Genomic DNA, 17,578 nt, shown 5'->3' on the forward strand with positions numbered 1-17,578 from the left:
ACATCCTTTAATTCTGAGGCTGTGCCCTCTGGTCCTAGACTCTCCCACTAGTGGAAACATCCTCTCCACATCCACTCTATCCAGGCCGCTCACTGTTCTGTGAGTCTCAATGAGGTCCCCCCCCCTCGTCCTTCTAAACTCCAGCGAGTACAGGCCCCAGTGCCGACAAACGCTCATCGTACGTTAACCCACTCATTCCTGGGATCGTTCTCGTAAAGCCATTCTAGTAAAGTCCGATCGAGGACAGTCCGAGGGTCTCCAATGAGGTAGATAGTAGTTCAGGACCGTTCTCTGGTTGTGGTAGGACGGTTCAGTTGCCTGATGTTGGAAAGGTACAGCAGGCGAACGGGCCCTTCGGCCCACAATGCCTGTGCCAGACACCGTGCCAAGTTAAAATAATCGGCAACGTTCGCGCAGCGGGTAGAGTTGCCGCCTCGCAGCGCCGGAGACCCGGGTTCGATCCCGACCACGGGCTCTGTCCGTACGGAGTTTGTACATTCTCTCCCCCGTGACCTGCGTGGGTTTTCTCCGGGCGCTCCGGTTTCCTCCCACACTCCAAAGACGTGCAGGTTTGCAGGCTTAGTTTCAGTTTAGTTTAGACAACGGTGAGTCAGGTGGGCCTAGAATTGTCGCGCTATCGTGTACCGTTTTGGCCGTAGCTCAGGAACAAACAAACGAACAAACGGGAGTTTTAGTGTATAGATTTGCGGGGCGAGTTTTCTTAGTACACAGAGGGTGGTGGGGGGCCTGGAGAATGAACTGAGACCGAGACGTCACCCATTCCTTCTCTCCCGAGATGCTGCCTGTCCCTCTTAGCACCCCTCTGTGTGCCTGGGTCCTGGACTTTCTCACCGCCAGGCCCCAAGTGCTCAGGATGGGGGAACAACACATCTAGCCCCCTCACCCTGAACATAGGATCCTCCCCAGGGTTGCGTCCTTAGCCCCCTACTGTACTCCCTGTGCACACATGACTGTGGGGCAAGGTTCAGCTCAAACTCCACCATCAAGTTTGCTGATGACACTGTGGTGGTGGGCCGGATCTCTGACAACGATGAGAAGGCCTACCCTACCCTATCGGGAGGAGGTGGCTGATCTGGCACTCTGGTGTCAGGACAATAGCCTCCTCTTGAATGTCACTAAAACAAAGGAGCTGATTGTGGACTTTAGAAGGGCTCAACATCCGAGGTCGTACACGCCACTGGAGATAAATGGGTCGATTGTGGATAGGGTGAGCAGCTTTAAATACTTGGGAGTCCGCATCACAGAGGATCTGACGTGGGCAACGCACATTGCCGCACTGGTGGGTAAGGCTAAGCAGCGCCTTTACCACCTTAGGCAGCTGAGGAAATTCAGAGTCTCTCTGAGGATCCTTCATTGCTTCTACTCTGGGGCTGTAGAGAGCATCCTGTCCGGCAACATCACAGTCTGGTTTGGGAACAGCTCTGCCCAGGACAGGATGGCCCTGCAGAGAGCAGTGCGTTCGGCTGAACGCACCATGGGAACTACACTCGCCCCCCTGCAGGACCTATACATCAGGAGGTGCAGATCCAGAGCAAGCAAGATTATGGGGGACCCCTACCACCCCAGTAACGGACTGTTCCAGCTGCTACGGTCAGGCAAACGCCTCCGCTGTCACGCTGTGAAAACAGAGAGGATGAGACGGAGTTTCTTCCCACAGGCCATCAGGGCTGTCAACTTTTATAACTCCAGAGAGACTAAATTTTTGTCTACGCTAATAGTAACTTATTAACTTTATTTATATGCTGTAACTGTAATTCTTTTTTGTGCACAACCCGCAGGCATTGCCACTTTCATTTCACTGCACATCGTGTATGTGTATAATAATAATAATAATGCATTTTATTTATATAGCGCTTTTCATACACTCAAAGACGCTTTACAGAGATTTTGAGAACCTCCTCCACAGGCTCCATAGGGAAATGAATAAATAGATAAATAAGTAAATAAATAAACGAACAGAGAAAGGAGACAGAAGGTGAGGTGACCTTCAGTGGTTGAAGGCAGTGCTGAACAGGTGAGACTTCAGTGATGTTTTGAATGTGGTGAGTGTGGAGGAGTCTCTAACGGTTTGGGGTAGTGAGTTCCATAGGGTGGGAGCAGCGATGGAGAAACCCTGTCCCCCCAGGATCTGAGTTTGGTCCGGATGTGGGGGGATAGGAGATTGGCAGCGGCAGAGCGGAGGGTGCAGGTGGGAGTGTGCCTGTGGAGGAGGTCGGTCAGGTAGGATGGGGCCAGGTTATGGAGGGCTTTGTAGGTCATGAGGAGGATTTTGTACTGGATTCTCTGGGGGATGGGGAGCCAGTGGAGTTTGTAAAGGACGGGGGTGATATGGTCACGGATCGGGGTGTGGGTGAGTAGACGGGCAGCGGAGTTTTGAATGTATTGAAGTTTATTGATGATTTTTGAGGGTGCGCCATAGAGGAGGCTGTTGCAGTAGTCCAGACGGGAGGTGATGAAGGCGTGGATGAGGGTTTCTGCAGCTGTGGAGGAGAGGGCTGGACGGAGACGGGCAATGTTTTTGAGGTGGAAGAAGGTTGTCTTTGTGATGTGTTTGATGTGTTTGTCGAAGGAGAGGGTTTGATCAAAGATGATTCCAAGATTCCGGATGTGAGGTGAGGTGGATACAGGGAGACCATCAATATTGAGGATGAAGTTTTGGGTGGATTTGGTGAGCGTTTTTGGACCAATGATGATGATTTCAGATTTGTTGCAATTGAGTTTGAGGAAGTTTGATTGAAGCCAAGATTTTAGTTCAGTGATGCAGTCTTGACTTGACTTGACTGAGTGACTCCAGCGTTTTGTGTCTGTCCTCTGTGTAAACCAGCATCAGCAGTTCCTCCCTGCGGGTTTCCCCCTGGCCTGACGCCAACTGCATATCAGCGTGCGAGTACTTCAATAAACCTGACCTGGTGACAGATAACGCCTGAGTTTCTGCCAACATCGGGCTAAACAACTTTAAAGAGAATTGGCTTTTACTGCACCAATTCATGAGTGCTCCGAATACACAGCCCTATAATGAACTCATAGAAACATAGAAAATAGGTGCAGGAGGAGGCCATTCGGCCCTTCGAGCCTGTACGCACCGCCATTCAATGTGATCATGGCTGATCATCCAACTCAGTATCCCGTACCTGCCTTCTCTCCATACCCCCTGATCCCTTTAGCCACAAGGGCCACATCTAACTCCCTCTTAAATATAGCCAATGAACTGGCCTCAACTACCTTCTGTGCCAGAGAATTCCACAGATTCACCACTCTCTGTGTGAAAAAAAACTTTCTCTTCTCGGTCCTAAAAGACAATAGACAATAGACAATAGGTGCAGGAGTAGGCCATTCAGCCCTTCGAGCCAGCACCGCCATTCAATGCGATCATGGCTGATCACTCTCAATCAGTACCCCGTTCCTGCCTTCTCCCCATACCCCCTCACTCCGCCATCCTTAAGAGCTCTATCCAGCTCTCTCTTGAAAGCATCCAACGAACTGGCCTCCACTGCCTTCTGAGGCAGAGAATTCCACACCTTCACCACTCTCTGACTGAAAAAGTTCTTCCTCATCTCCGTTCTAAATGGCCTACCCCTTATTCTTAAACTGTGGCCCCTTGTCCTGGACTCCCCCAACATTGGGAACATGTTTCCTGCCTCTAATGTGTCCAATCCCCTAATTATCTTATATGTTTCAATAAGATCCCCCCCTCATCCTTCTAAATTCCAGTGTATACAAGCCCAATCGCTCCAGCCTTTCAACATACGACAGTCCCGCCATTCCGGCTTATCCTTATCCTTAAACTGTGTGACCCCTTGTTCTGGACTTCCCCAACATCGGGAACAATCTTCCTGCATCTAGCCTGTCCAACCCCTTAAGAATCTTGTACGTTTCTATAAGATCCCCCCCTCAATCTTCTAAATTCCAGCGAGTACAAGCCGAGTCTATCCAGTCTTTCTTCATATGAAAGTCCCACCATCCCAGGGATCAATCTGGTTAACCTTCTCTGTACTCCCTCTATGGCAAGAATGTCTTCCCTCAGATTAGCAGACCAAAACTGTACGCAATACTCCAGGTGCGGTCTCACCAAGGCCCTGTACAACTGCAGCAGAACCTCCCTGCTCCTATACTCAAATCCCCTCGCTATGAATGCCAACGTACCATTCGCTTTCTTCACTGCCTTCATCTCCATCCACAATCTACGTGGGTCTGGGGTGGGGCTCTTTGCCTTTGCTCAGGACCTTGGCGAAACTCCGCCATTGCCCCCCACGTGCCTTATCGAGAACAAAGGAGGTGGCGGCGGGCAGGCCGAACCGCTGCCTCACGGCGCCAGAGACCCCGGGTTCGATCCCGACCACGGGCAGCCGTCTCCCTCCCCGTGACCTGCGTGGGTTTTCTTCGGGCGCTCCGGGGCTTCCAATCGACGTGCAGGTTTGCAAGAAAATAACTGCAGGTGCTGGTACAAATCGAAGGGCGTTTATTCACAAAATGCCGGAGTAACTCAGCGGGTCGGGCAGCATCTCGGGAGAGACCCTTCTTCAGACGTGCAGGTTTGCAGGTTGATTAGCTTGGTGTCATTACAAATTGTCCCGTGTGTGTGTGTGGGGTGTGTGTGTGTGGGGTGTGTGTGTGTGTGGTGTGTGTGTGTGCGTGCGTGTGTGTGTGTGAGGGGTGTGTGGTGTGTGTGTGTGTGTGGGGTGTGTGTGTGTGTGGGGTGTGTGTGTGTGTGGGGTGTGTGTGTGTGTGGGGTGTGTGTGGGGTGTGTGTGTGTGTGTGTGTGTGTGGGGTGTGTGTGTGTGTGTGGGGTGTGTGTGTGTGTGTGTGTGTGGTGTGTGTGTGTGCGTGCGTGTGTGTGTGTGTGTGAGGGGTGTGTGTGTGTGTGGTGTGTGTGTGTGTGTGCGTGCGTGTGTGTGTGTGTGTGTGTGTGGGGTGTGTGTGTGTGGGGTGTGTGGGGATGGGGGTTGAAGAGAACAAAGGACACTTTGGAACTTTGTTGGACAATAGACATTAGGTGCAGGAGGAGGCCATTCGGCCCTTCGAGCCAGTACGCACCGCCATTCGATGTGATCATGGCTGATCATTCTCAATCAGTACCCCGTTCCTGCCTTCTCCCCATACCCCCTGAGTCCGCTATCCTTAAGAGCTCTATCCAGCTCTCTCTTGAATGCATTCAGAGAATTGGCCTCCACTGCCTTCTGAGGCAGAGAATTCCACAGATTCACAACTCTCTGACTGGAAAAGGTTTTTCCTCATTTCCTCGGGCAGTTCTGGGACCCCCGTATCTGAGGAAGGACGTGCCGGCTCTGGAGAGGGTCCAGAGGAGGTTTACACAAGAACGATCCCAGGAATGAGTGGGTTAACGTACGATGAGCGTTTGTGGGCACTGGGGCCTGTACTCGCTGGAGTTTAGAAGGATGAGAGGGGGGGCCTCATTGAAACGCACAGAACAGTGAGCGACCCGGATAGAGTTGGATGTGGAGAGGATGTTTCCACTAGTGGGAGAGTCTAGGACCAGAGGGCACTCTCCCAACCTGTCCAAGTCCTTCTGCAGAGTCCCTGCTTTCTCTGCACTACCTGCCCTTCCACCTACTTTTTGTTTCGTCTGCAAACATATCATATCATATCATATATATACAGCCGGAAACAGGCCTTTTCGGCCCACCAAGTCCGTGCCGCCCAGCGATCCCCGTACATTAACACTATCCTACACCCACTAGGGACAATTTTTACATTTACCCAGCCAATTAACCTACATACCTGTACGTCTTTGGAGTGTGGGAGGAAACCGAAGATCTCGGAGAAAACCCACGCAGGTCACGGGGAGAACGTACAAACTCCTTACAGTGCAGCACCCGTAGTCAGGATCGAACCTGAGTCTCCAGCGCTGCATTCGCTGTAAAGCAGCAACTCTACCGCTACGCTACCGTGCCGCTAACATGGCCACAAAGCCTTCGGTTCAGTTGAGTTCAGAGATACAGCGCGGAAACAGGCCCTTCGGCCCACCGGGTCCGTGCCGCCCAGCGATCCCCGCGCACTAACACTATCCTACACCCACTAGGGACAATTTACAATTATACCAAGCCAATTAACCTACAAACCCGCACGTCTTTGGAGCGTGGGAGGAAACCGAAGATCTCGGGAGAAAACCCGCGCGGGTCACGGGGAGAACGTACAAACTCCGTACAGACGGCGCCCGTGGTCGGGATGGAACCCGGGTTTTTCAGTTTTAGTTTTAGTATTTTTTAGTTTTTAGTTTTAGAGATACAGCGCGGAAACAGGCCCTTCGGCCCACCGAGTCCACGCCGCCCAGCGATCCCCGCGCACTAACGCTATCCTACACACACACACACTAGGGGGCATTTTGTTTAACCTACAATTAACCTGTGCGTCTTTGGAGTGAGGGAAGAAACCGAAGATCTCGGTGGGAGGGGGGGGGAACCCAGGCGGGTCACGGGGAGAACGTACAAACTCCGTACAGACAGCGCCCGTAGTCGGGATCGAACCTGAGTCTCTGGCGCTGTGAGGCAGCAACTCTACCGGTGCTCCACCGTGCCGCCCGGTCGAAGAGCTTTGAGGTGCGGCGGGGTGATGAATGGTTGTACTTTAGCAGGGGGGGAGGGGAGGGGAGATTTATGGGGCATGATCTCACATTTGGCGCGGAGAGGCACTTCGCTAAGTGGATCTCAAAGTGCGCGTTGTAATAAATCGTCACGGCGTTATGAGCCACACATTCATCCCTCTTTGGCCGCCTGAGTGTCTTTCTCTACAACGGCAGCTGAAACTGAAGAGAACCACTCAGCTCGGAAGCAGGCCCTTCGGCCCAGTCAGTCACGGCTGCTAACCTCTCCCCCACAATGGAAGGTTCAGTTTGGTTCAGAGACACGGCGCGGAAACAGGCCCTTCGGCCTAGTCAGTTATGGCTGCTAACCTCCCCCACAATGGAAGGTTCAGTTTGGTTCAGAGACACAGCGCTGAAACAGGCCTTTCGGCCCACCGAGCCCACGCCAACGATCGATCGCCCATTCACACCGGTTCTTAGTTTAGTATAGTTCAGACACACAGCGCGGAAACAGGCCTTTCGGCCCACCGGGCCCACGCCGACCATCGATCGCCCATTCACACCGGTTCTTAATTTAGTATAGTTCAAAGACACAGCGCTGAAACAGGCCCTTCGGCCCACCGAGCCCGCGCCGACCAGCGATCCCCGAAATGTTATTAAGATGTTCCAGTCTAAACTTGGCCATACAGGCCCGTTGTCCTGGCAACAGGACCAGGTCAGTTCAGCTTTTAGTTTTAGTTTTAGAGATACAGCGCGGAAACAGGCCCTTCGGCCCACCGAGCCCAGGCCGACCATCGATCGCCCATTCACACTAATTCTTAGTTTAGTTTAGTTCAGAGATACAGCACGGAAACAGGCCCTTCGGCCCACCGAGCCCGTGCCGACCAGCGATCCCCGCACACTAATACTATCCCACACACACAGGGGGAGAATTTTACATTTGTACCGAGCCAATTAACCGACAGACCTGCACGTATTTGGAGTGTGGGAGGAGACCGAAGATCTCGGAGAAAACCCACGCAGGTCACGGGGAGAACGTACAAACTCCGTACAGACAGCGCCCGCAGTCGGGATCGAACCGGTGCTGTGAGGCAGCAACTCTACCTCTGCGCCACCGTGCCGCCCTTATTCGACGCTCTTAAATAAAATACAGCCTTCATTTAAGGCAGTAAAAACACAGCCGTGTTTTTAAAGGTTTTCTTTAACAGGCACGGTGGCGCAGCGGCAGAGTTGCCGCCTCACAGCGCCGGAGACCCGGGTTCCATCCCGACCACGGTCGCCGTCTGTACGGAGTTTGCACGTTCCCCCCGTGACCTGCGCGGGTTTTCTCCGAGATCTTCGGTTTCCTCCCACACTCCAAAGACGTGCGGGTTTGTCGGTTAACTGGCCGGGTAAATGTAAAAATTGTCCCCGGTGTGTGTGTGTGTAGGATAGCGTTAGTGCGCGGGGATCGCTGGGCGGCACGGACACGGTGGGCCGAAGGGCCTGTTTCCGCGCTGTATCTCTAAACTTCAATCAAACTTCAATCAAACTTCCTCAAACTCAACTGCAACAAATCTGAAATCATCATCATTGGTCCAAAAACGCTCACCAAATCCACCCAAAACTTCATCCTCAACATTGATGGTCTCCCAGTATCCACCTCACCTCACATCCGGAATCTTGGAATCATCTTTGATCAAACCCTCTCCTTCGACAAACACATCAAACACATCACAAAGGCAGCCTTCTTCCACCTCAAAAACATTGCCCGTCTCCGTCCATCCCTCTCCTCCACAGCTGCAGAAACCCTCATCCACGCCTTCATCACCTCCCGTCTGGACTACTGCAACAGCCTCCTCTATGGCGCACCCTCAAAAATCATCAATAAACTTCAATACATTCAAAACTCCGCTGCCCGTCTACTCACCCACTCCCCGATCCGTGACCATATCACCCCCCGTCCTTTACAAACTCCACTGGCTCCCCATCCCCCAGAGAATCCAGTACAAAATCCTCCTCATGACCTACAAAGCCCTCCATAACCTGGCCCCATCCTACCTGACCGACCTCCTCCACAGGCACACTCCCACCTGCACCCTCCGCTCTGCCGCTGCCAATCTCCTGTCCCCCCCCATCCGGACCAAACTCAGATCCTGGGGGGACAGGGCTTTCTCCATCGCTGCTCCCACCCTCTGGAACTCACTACCCCAAACCATCAGAGACTCCCCCTCACTCACCACATTCAAAACATCACTGAAGTCTCACCTGTTCAGTACTGCCTTCAACCACTGAAGGTCACCTCACCTTCTGTCTCCTTTCTCTGTTCGTTTATTTATTTACTTATTTATCTATTTATTCATTTCCCTATGTTCTCAAAATCTCTGTAAAGCGTCTTTGAGTGTATGAAAAGCGCTATATTCTTGCTATGGAGGGCGTGCAGCGTAGGTTCACTAGGTTAATTCCCGGAATGGCGGGGCTGTCGTATGTTGAAAGGCTGGAGCGACTAGGCTTGTATACACTGGAATTTAGAAGGATGAGAGGGGATCTTATTGAAACATATAAGATAATTAGGGGATTGGACACATTAGAGGCAGATAACATGTTCCCAATGTTGGGGGAGTCCAGAACAAGGGGCCACAGTTTAAGAATAAGGGGTCGGCCATTTAGAACGGAGATGAGGAAGAACTTTTTCAGTCAGAGGGTGGTGAAGGTGTGGAATTCTCTGCCTCAGAAGGCAGTGGAGGCCAGTTCGTTGGATGCTTTCAAGAGAGAGCTGGATAGAGCTCTTAAGGATAGCGGAGTGAGGGGTTATGGGGAGAAGGCAGGAACGGGGTACTGATTGAGAGTGATCAGCCATGATCGCATTGAATGGCGGTGCGTACATGCTCGAAGGGCTGAATGGCCTCCTCCTGCACCTATTGTCTATTGTCTATATAAATAAAATGCATTATTATTATTATTATTATTAAACCTAAACCAAAGGACCCAATGAGTCTTAGCCGGTGCCCTGCTCCGGGGAATGCGATCTCTTGTCCCGTCGCCCTGCGTCTGGTCGTACACTCACCTCACCCCTTCGAGGCCCAGAACGATGGTGCAAAACATTGTCAGGAGGCGAAGTTCCCAGCTCCCCATGGCTACCACCAAGGGGGAGAGTGGTAGAAGGGTCTCGGACCGAAACACAGCCTAGTCTCTCTCTCCAGAGGTAACGGCTCGTCCCTCCGAGTTGCTCCGACTTCTTGTGACTGTCTTGGAGCTGTGCTTCCTCGCAGGACTGGCACAGTCCAAGGCCGCCGGGTAGATTTAAGCACCTGGGTGTGGGATGCTGCAATCATTTATTGGCCCACCTGCGAAACAGACCCTCACAAAGATTGTGCAAAGCCTAAATCACAGCACCTTAGAGCAATAAGGAAATGATAAACGTGGACTTCTGTTCACTTGCAATTTCATTTAATTAAGCCTCTACTAAATTAAACTAAACTAGACTTCAGTCTGAAGAAGGTCACCCATTCCTTCTCTCCAGAGATGCTGCCCGACCCGCTGAGTTACTCCAGCACTTTGTGAATAAATACCTCAGTCTGCAGAAGGGTCTCGACCCGAAACGTCACCCATTCCTTCTCTCCAGAGATGCTGCCTGACCCGCTGAGTTACTCCAGCACTTTGTGTCTACCTTCGATTTAAACCAGCATCTGCAGTTCCTTCCTACACATTAATTTAGTTTATGTTAAATTTAGTTAATGTTTAGTTTAGTTAAATTTAGTTTTATTTCCGTTTGGTTTAGATTAGTTTTAGTTTAGTTAAATTTTGTTTGACTTTCGCTTGGTTTAGATTACAATAGACAATAGACAATAGGTGCAGGAGGAGGCCATTCGGCCCTTTGAGCCTGTACGCACCGCCATTCAATGTGATCACGGCTGATCATTCTCAATCAGTACCCCGTTCCTGCCCTCCCCCCATACCCCCTGACTCCGCTATCCTTAAGAGCTCTATCTAGCTCTCTCTTGAATGCATTCAGAGAATTGGCCTCCACTGCCTTCTGAGGCAGAGAATTCCACAGATTCACAACTCTCTGACTGAAAAAGGTTTTTCCTCATCTCCGTTCTAAATGGCCGACCCCTTATTCTTAAACTGTGTGGCCCCTGGTTCTGGACTCCCCCAACATTGGGAAGATGTTTCCTGCCTCTAACGTGTCCAACCCCTTAATAATCTTATACGTTTCGATAAGATCCCCTCTCATCCTTAGAGAACTGCAGATGCTGGTTTAACGCACAACAAGACACAGAGTGCTGGAGTAACTCCAAGTTCTAAATGGCCGACCCCTTATTCTTAAACTGTGTGTGGCCCCTGGTTCTGGACTCCCCCAACATTGGGAACGTGTTTCCTGCCTCTAACGTGTCCAACCCCTTAATAATCTTATACGTTTCGATAAGATCCCCTCTCATCCTTCTAAATTCCAGTGTTAGTTTAGTTTAGTTTAATCTAGTTTTACTTTTGTTTGATTTAGATTGGTTTTAGTTTAGTTTAAATGAGTTCAGTTTAGTTTAATGTCACGTGTACCGAGGTACAGTGAGAAGCTTTTGTGTCTCGCGCTAACCAGTCAGCGGAAAGACCACAGACGGTTACAATCGAGCCGTCCACTGCGTACAGATACATGATGAGGGAATAACGTTCAGTGCAAGGTAAAGCCAGCAAAGTCCGATCAGGGATAGTCCGAGGGTCACCAATGAGGTAGATAGTAGTTCAGGACCACTCTCTGGTTGTGGTAGGACGGTTCAGTTGCCTGATAACAGCCGGGAAGGAAGTGCCCCTGAATCTGGAATGACCTGAAATGAATGGGATGAACTGATTGTGACTAACCTTCTCAACAATATCTTATATGAGGTTCAAAGTTATCAGGGCGTGGTACAACTTAACATAATGTCATAGAGCTGACGTAGAGCTACAAGGTGTGGTAGTGATGTAAGGCGTTGGTGAGGCCACATTCAAAATTCAAGATTCAAGATGGCTTTATTTGTCATCCAAACAATTCGCCCACAGTCCAACAATAAAACACAATAAAGATTACACAATAAAGCATTAAAATAGGCAAGTTACACAACCCCAAAAACACACCAAAAAAAGAAAACATCCATCACAGTGAGTCTCCACCAGTCCTCTCCTCACTGTGATGGAAGGCCACAATGTCATTTCCCTTCCCCTGCCGTCTTCTCCCGCGGTCAGGTTGTTGTGGCTGCAGGCCGCCGGACGGTGGAAGGTCCGCAGCGGGCCGACCCAAGCCCCGCGACCCAGGGCGGGCGAACACGCTGTCGCTGCCGCTGCTGCTGCACGTCGGGGCGCTCGTGGCTCCCGACATTGAAGCCCCCGCCGAGCAGAGAGAAATCCCGCGGCCTATTTTAGGCCGCGCCGGACGGTGAAATGTCCGCGACCCAAGCCCCGCGACCCGGGGCGGGCGAACACGCTGCCGCTGCCGGAGCTCCCGATGTCGGCATCCACGCGGCCCGTGCCTAAGGCGAGTCGCAGCCGCTCCCGCAGCCTCCGAAGACGGCCGGCCGGCTCCGCTGATGGTGAGTCCGATCCCCGGGCTCTGCGAACCGGAGCCCCGGAGGCCGACAGCTCCAGGAGTTGGGCCGATGGTAGGCCGCAGCAGGAACGGAGACAACACCCAGAAAACAAAGGTCGGGTCTCCGTTCGGAAGGGACACATATTTACAATTTTACAGTTCCCCCCTCCTCCCCCCCACATACACACATAGTACACAAACACAAAAACACAACATCACAACTACAATTAAGACACAAAAAAACAACAAAACACAAAGAGAAATGGACCACAGCTGCTATGGCAGCGCCACCATTTAATCCCCTGCGGTATGAACATTGACTAACTTCAGATAGTCCCTAATTTCCCTCTCTCTCCATCCCCTCTCCCTTCCCAGTTCTCCCACTAGTCTTCCTGTCTCCTATCTCTGACCCACCCCTCCCCTGACATCAATCTGAAGAAAGGGTCTCGATCCGAAACGTCACCCATTCCTTCTCTCCCAAGATGGCTGCCCGACCCGCTGAGTTACTCCAGCATTTTGTGTCTACCCTCGATTAAAACCAGCATCTGCAGTTCCTAACCTTCCACATTTAGAGTACCTGCCCTGTCCATGAGTTCCGGGCAGGTACATGGATAGGACGGGTTTGGAGGGATGTGGGCCAAACGCGGGCAGGTGGGACTAGTGTAGCTGGGACATGTTGGCCGGTGTAGGCAAGTTGGGCCGAAGGGCCTGTTTCCACACTGTGTCACTCTATGACTAGTGTAGCTGGGACATGTAGGCCGGTGTGGGCAAGTTGGGCCGAAGGGCCTGTTTCCACACTGTGTCACTCTATGACTAGTGTAGATGGGACACGTTGGCCGGTGTGGGCAAGTTGGGCCGAAGGGCCTGTTTCCACGCTGGATCACTCTGACTCTATGACACCCTGTTAGAGGAAAGATGGGAAAGGGCGCAGAGAAGATTTACGAGGATGTTGCCAGGACTCGAGGGGCCTGAGCTACAGAGAGAGGTTGAGCAGGCTGGGACTCTATTCCCTGGAGCGCAGGAGGATGAGGGGCGATCTTATAGAGGGGTACAAAATCACGAGAGGAATCGATCAGCGAGACGCTCAGAGTCTCTTGCCCAGAGTAGGGGAATCGAGGACCAGAGGACACGGGTTCAAGGTGAAGGGGAAAAGATTGAATAGGAATCTGAGGGGTAACTTTTTCCACACAGAGGGTGGTGGGTGTATGGAACGAGCTGCCGGAGGAGGTAGTTGAGGCTGGGACTATCCCAACGTTTAAGGAACAGTTAGACAGGTACATGGATAGGACGGGTTTGGAGGGATATGGGCCAAACGCGGGCAGGTGGGACTAGGGTAGATGGGACATGTTGGCCGGTGTGGGCAAGTTGGGCCGAAGGGCCTGTTTCCACGCTGTGTGACTCTGTGACTAGTGTAGGTGGGACATGTTGGCCGGTGTGGGCAAGTTGGGCCGAAGGGCCTGTTTCCACACTGTATCACTCTGTGACTAGTGTAGGTGGGACATGTGGGCCGGTGTGGGCAAGTTGGGCCGAAGGGCCTGTTTCCACACTGTATCACTCTGTGACTAGTGTAGGTGGGACATGTGGGCCGGTGTGGGCAAGTTGGGCCGAAGGGCCTGTTTCCACACTGTGTCTCTCCATGACTCTAAAATGTTGGAGTAACTCAGCGGGACAGGCACCATTTTTTGACCGGCATCTGCAGTTCGATCCTATACTTCCCCCTTCCCTCCTAAACGTCCTTGTGGGAGTTTGATCGCCCCGACGCGCAAGGCCCGAAGCCCGCCGGCCGCGGGAGCCCGAGATCGTCCCGTCAACGGAAGGCCCGAGGCCCTCGACCGCCGGAGGACAAAGAAGGGAAGAGATGGAACTATTTTCCTTCGCCTTCCATCACAGTGAGGAGTGAGGAGGAGTCAGTGTGGTGGGCGTTCACGTTGAAATGGGTTTGGTGTGTCCTGTTGGTTTTAATTGGTACCGGACCAAGTGGACCCTTAGGCCCAAACCTCTCCTGCATTGGTTCAGCACCCTCTCCTCACCCCCTCCCCCTCCCCCTCCCCTCTTGCCCCCTCCCACTCCCCTCCCCCCTCCCCTTCCCCCTCCTCATTTCCCCCCTCCCCTTCCCTTCCTCCCTCACCCCCGCTCCCCAGTCCCCCCTCTCCCTCCCTTCACCCTCCCTCCTTCCTCCACCCCCTCCCTTTCCCCCTCACCCCCTCCCCTCTCACCCCAGTCCCCTCCCTCCTCCCTCCCCCTCCCCTGCCCTCCCCCCTCATCTCCTCCATTTCCCCCTCCACCCTCCCCTCTCACCCCCTCCCCTTCCTTCCACCCTCCTTCCTCCCCCTCATCTCCTCCCCCTCCCTTCCCCCCTCTCCTCCCTCCTCCACCCCCTCATCTCCTCCCCAGTCCCCTCCCTCCCTTTTCCCCCTCAACCCTCCCTTCTCCCTCACCCCCCCTCCCCATCCCTCCTCCCTTCCCCCCTCCCTTTCCCCCTCAACCCTCCCTTCTCCCTCCTCCCTCCCCCTGCCCTCCCCCCCCTCATCTCCTCCCTTTCCCCCTCCACCCTCCCTTCTCCCTCACCCCCCCTCCCACTCCCCTCCCTCCTCCCTCCCCCTCCCCTGCCCTCCCCCCTCATCTCCTCCCTTTCCCCCTCAACCCTCCCTTCTCCCTCACCCCCCCTCCCCATCCCTCCTCCCTTCCCCCCTCCCTTTCCCCCTCAACCCTCCTTCCCCCTCCACCCTCCCTTCTCACTCACCCCCCCCTCCCCAGTCCCCTCCACCTCCCTTTTCCCCTCCCCTCCCCCTCCCTTCTTCCTCATCCCCCTTCCCCCTCCCTTCCTCCATCCTCCATCCTCCATCCTCCATCCTCCACCCCTCATCTCCTCCCCATCCTCCCTTCCCCCCTCCCAGTCCCCTCCCTCCTCCCCTCCCCTGCCCTCCCCCCCCTCATCTCCTCCCTTTCCCCCTCCACCCTCCCTTCTCACTCACCTCCCCTCCCCCTCCCTTCTTCCTCATCTCCCCTTCCCCTCCCTTCCTCCCCCCTCCCTCCTCCCTCCCCTTCCCCCCTTCCCCCTCCCTCCTCCCTTTCCCCCTCCCTCCACCCCCTCATCTCCTCCCCTTCCCTCCCTCCTCCCTTCCCCCCTCCCTCCTCCTCCTCCCCCTCCCTCCCCCCCTAGGAGACAGATTTAAACTTTAAAACGTGAATAACTTTAAAAACATAACACCGATTCCAATGAAACTTCTTCCATTGGCACCAAAGGGACGACGGTGAGTAAGGTGGGCCTAACATCGTCGTGCTATCGTGTACCGTTTTGGCCGTAGTTCAGGAACAAACAAACAAACAAACAAACAAACAGAGTTTTAGTGTATAGATGACTGTGCAGCAAATGAAATCCCTCGGGTGTTGCCAAACATACTTGGCTAATAAAGTATGATTACGATTATGATTCATTATGATGATTGGAGTCATGAAGTCAGGCAGGGCGGAAACAGGCCATTCGGCCCAATGCGTCTGTGCCAGCCCACGCTAGCCCCACCTGCCCGCGTTTGGCCCACATCCCTCTGTACCTGGAGCAACTCAGCGGGTCAGGCAGCATCTCTGGAGAGCGTACAAACTCTACACACACTTGTGGGCACTGGGGCCTGTACTCGCTGGAGTTTAGAAGGACGAGAGGAGGGACCTGATTGAGACTCACAGAACAGTGAGCGGCCTGGATAGAGTGGATGTGGAGAGGATGTTTCCACCAGTGGGAGAGTCTAGGACCAGAGGGCACAGCCTCAGAATTAAAGGACGTTCCTTTTCGGAAGGAGATGAGGAGGAGTTTCTTCAGTCAGAGGGTGGTGAATCTGTGGGATTCTTTGCCACAGACGGCCGTGGAGGCCACAAGTCAGTGGGTGTTTTTAAGGCAGAGATAGATAGATTGTTGATCAGTGCGGGTGTCAGGGGTGACGGGGAGAAGGCAGGAGAATGGGGTTGGGAGGGAGAGATAGAATGGCGGAGCGGACTCGATGGGCCGAATGGCCTAATTCTGCTCCTAGAACCTATGAACTTATAAAGCGACCCGACCCGAAATGTCACCGATCCATGTTCTCCACAGATGCTGCCTGACCCGCTGAGTTACTCCAGCACTCTGTGAAACGTCACCTATCCACGTTCTCCACAGATGCTGCCCGGCCCGCTGAGTTACTCCAGCACTCTGTGTCTTGTTGTGCGTTAAACCAGCATCTGCAGTTCTCTAAGGATGAGAGGAGATCTTATCGAAACGTATAAGATTATTAAGGGGTTGGACACGTTAGAGGCAGGAAACATGTTCCCAATGTTGGGGGAGTCCAGAACCAGGGGCCACACACAGTTTAAGAATAAGGGGTAGGCCATTTAGAACGGAGATGAGGAAAAACTTTTTCAGTCAGAGAGTTGCGAATCTGTGGAATTCTCTGCCTCAGAAGGCAGTGGAGGCCAATTCTCTGAATGCATTCAAGAGAGAGCTGGATAGAGCTCTTAAGGATAGCGGAGTCAGGGGATACGGGGAGAAGGCAGGAACGGGGTACTGATCGAGAATGATCAGCCATGATCACATTGAATGGCGGTGCGTACAGGCTCGAAGGGCCGAATGGCCTCCTCCTGCACCTATTGTCTATTGCCTTGTTTCAATCTTTCCAGTGTGTCGGAAATTGAACAACTCGTCTGTACGGAGTTTGTACGTTCTCCCCGTGACCTGCGTGGGCTTTCTCCGAGATCTTCGGTTTCCTCCCACACTCCAAAGACGTGCGGGTTTACGTAGGTTAATTGGCTGGGTGTGTGTGTAAAGAAATGCCCCTGGTGGGTGTAGGGTAGTGTTAGTGTGTGGGGATCGCAGGTCGGCACGGACTCGGTGGGCCGAAGGGCCTGTATCTCGAAACTAAACTACACTGAGCATGAAAAGGCAAGGGCAAAACGTCTTTATTAATCAATTCATCTGTCCTTCAGCGGGCCCAAGAGATTGAGGCAGGTTTTGCCTGTGTCTAAATCTATCTGTCACTTTTATACATTCACTTAATCCATCAAAGTACTTGTAATCTTCCAAACAACGGCTCGCAATGTAGCTTCCTGGCTCAGGGACACCTTCTTCCCCACAGCTATCAGCCTGTTAAACACCACAACCTCCATGAAGCTCGGAAATGCACAGACTATTATAGTTATGGTTGCAATATTGTTGTTTGTGTGTGTGTGTGTGTGCGTGTCTGTCTGTGTGTGTGTGCGTGCGTGCGTGCGTGTGTGTGTGTGTGCGTGTGTGTGTGTGTGTATATATACATATAAATATATATATATATGTGTGTGTGTATATATGTGTGTGTAAGTGTGTGTATATATATATATATGTGTATATATGTGTGTATGTGTGTGTGTGTATATATGTGTGTGTGTGTGTATGTATGTGTGTATGTGTGTGTGTGTGTATATATATATATATGTATGTGTGTGCATGTGTGTGTGTATATATGTGTGTGTGT

Source organism: Rhinoraja longicauda, chromosome 34 (genome assembly GCF_053455715.1).
Source record: "Rhinoraja longicauda isolate Sanriku21f chromosome 34, sRhiLon1.1, whole genome shotgun sequence".
NCBI lineage: Eukaryota > Metazoa > Chordata > Chondrichthyes > Rajiformes > Arhynchobatidae > Rhinoraja > Rhinoraja longicauda.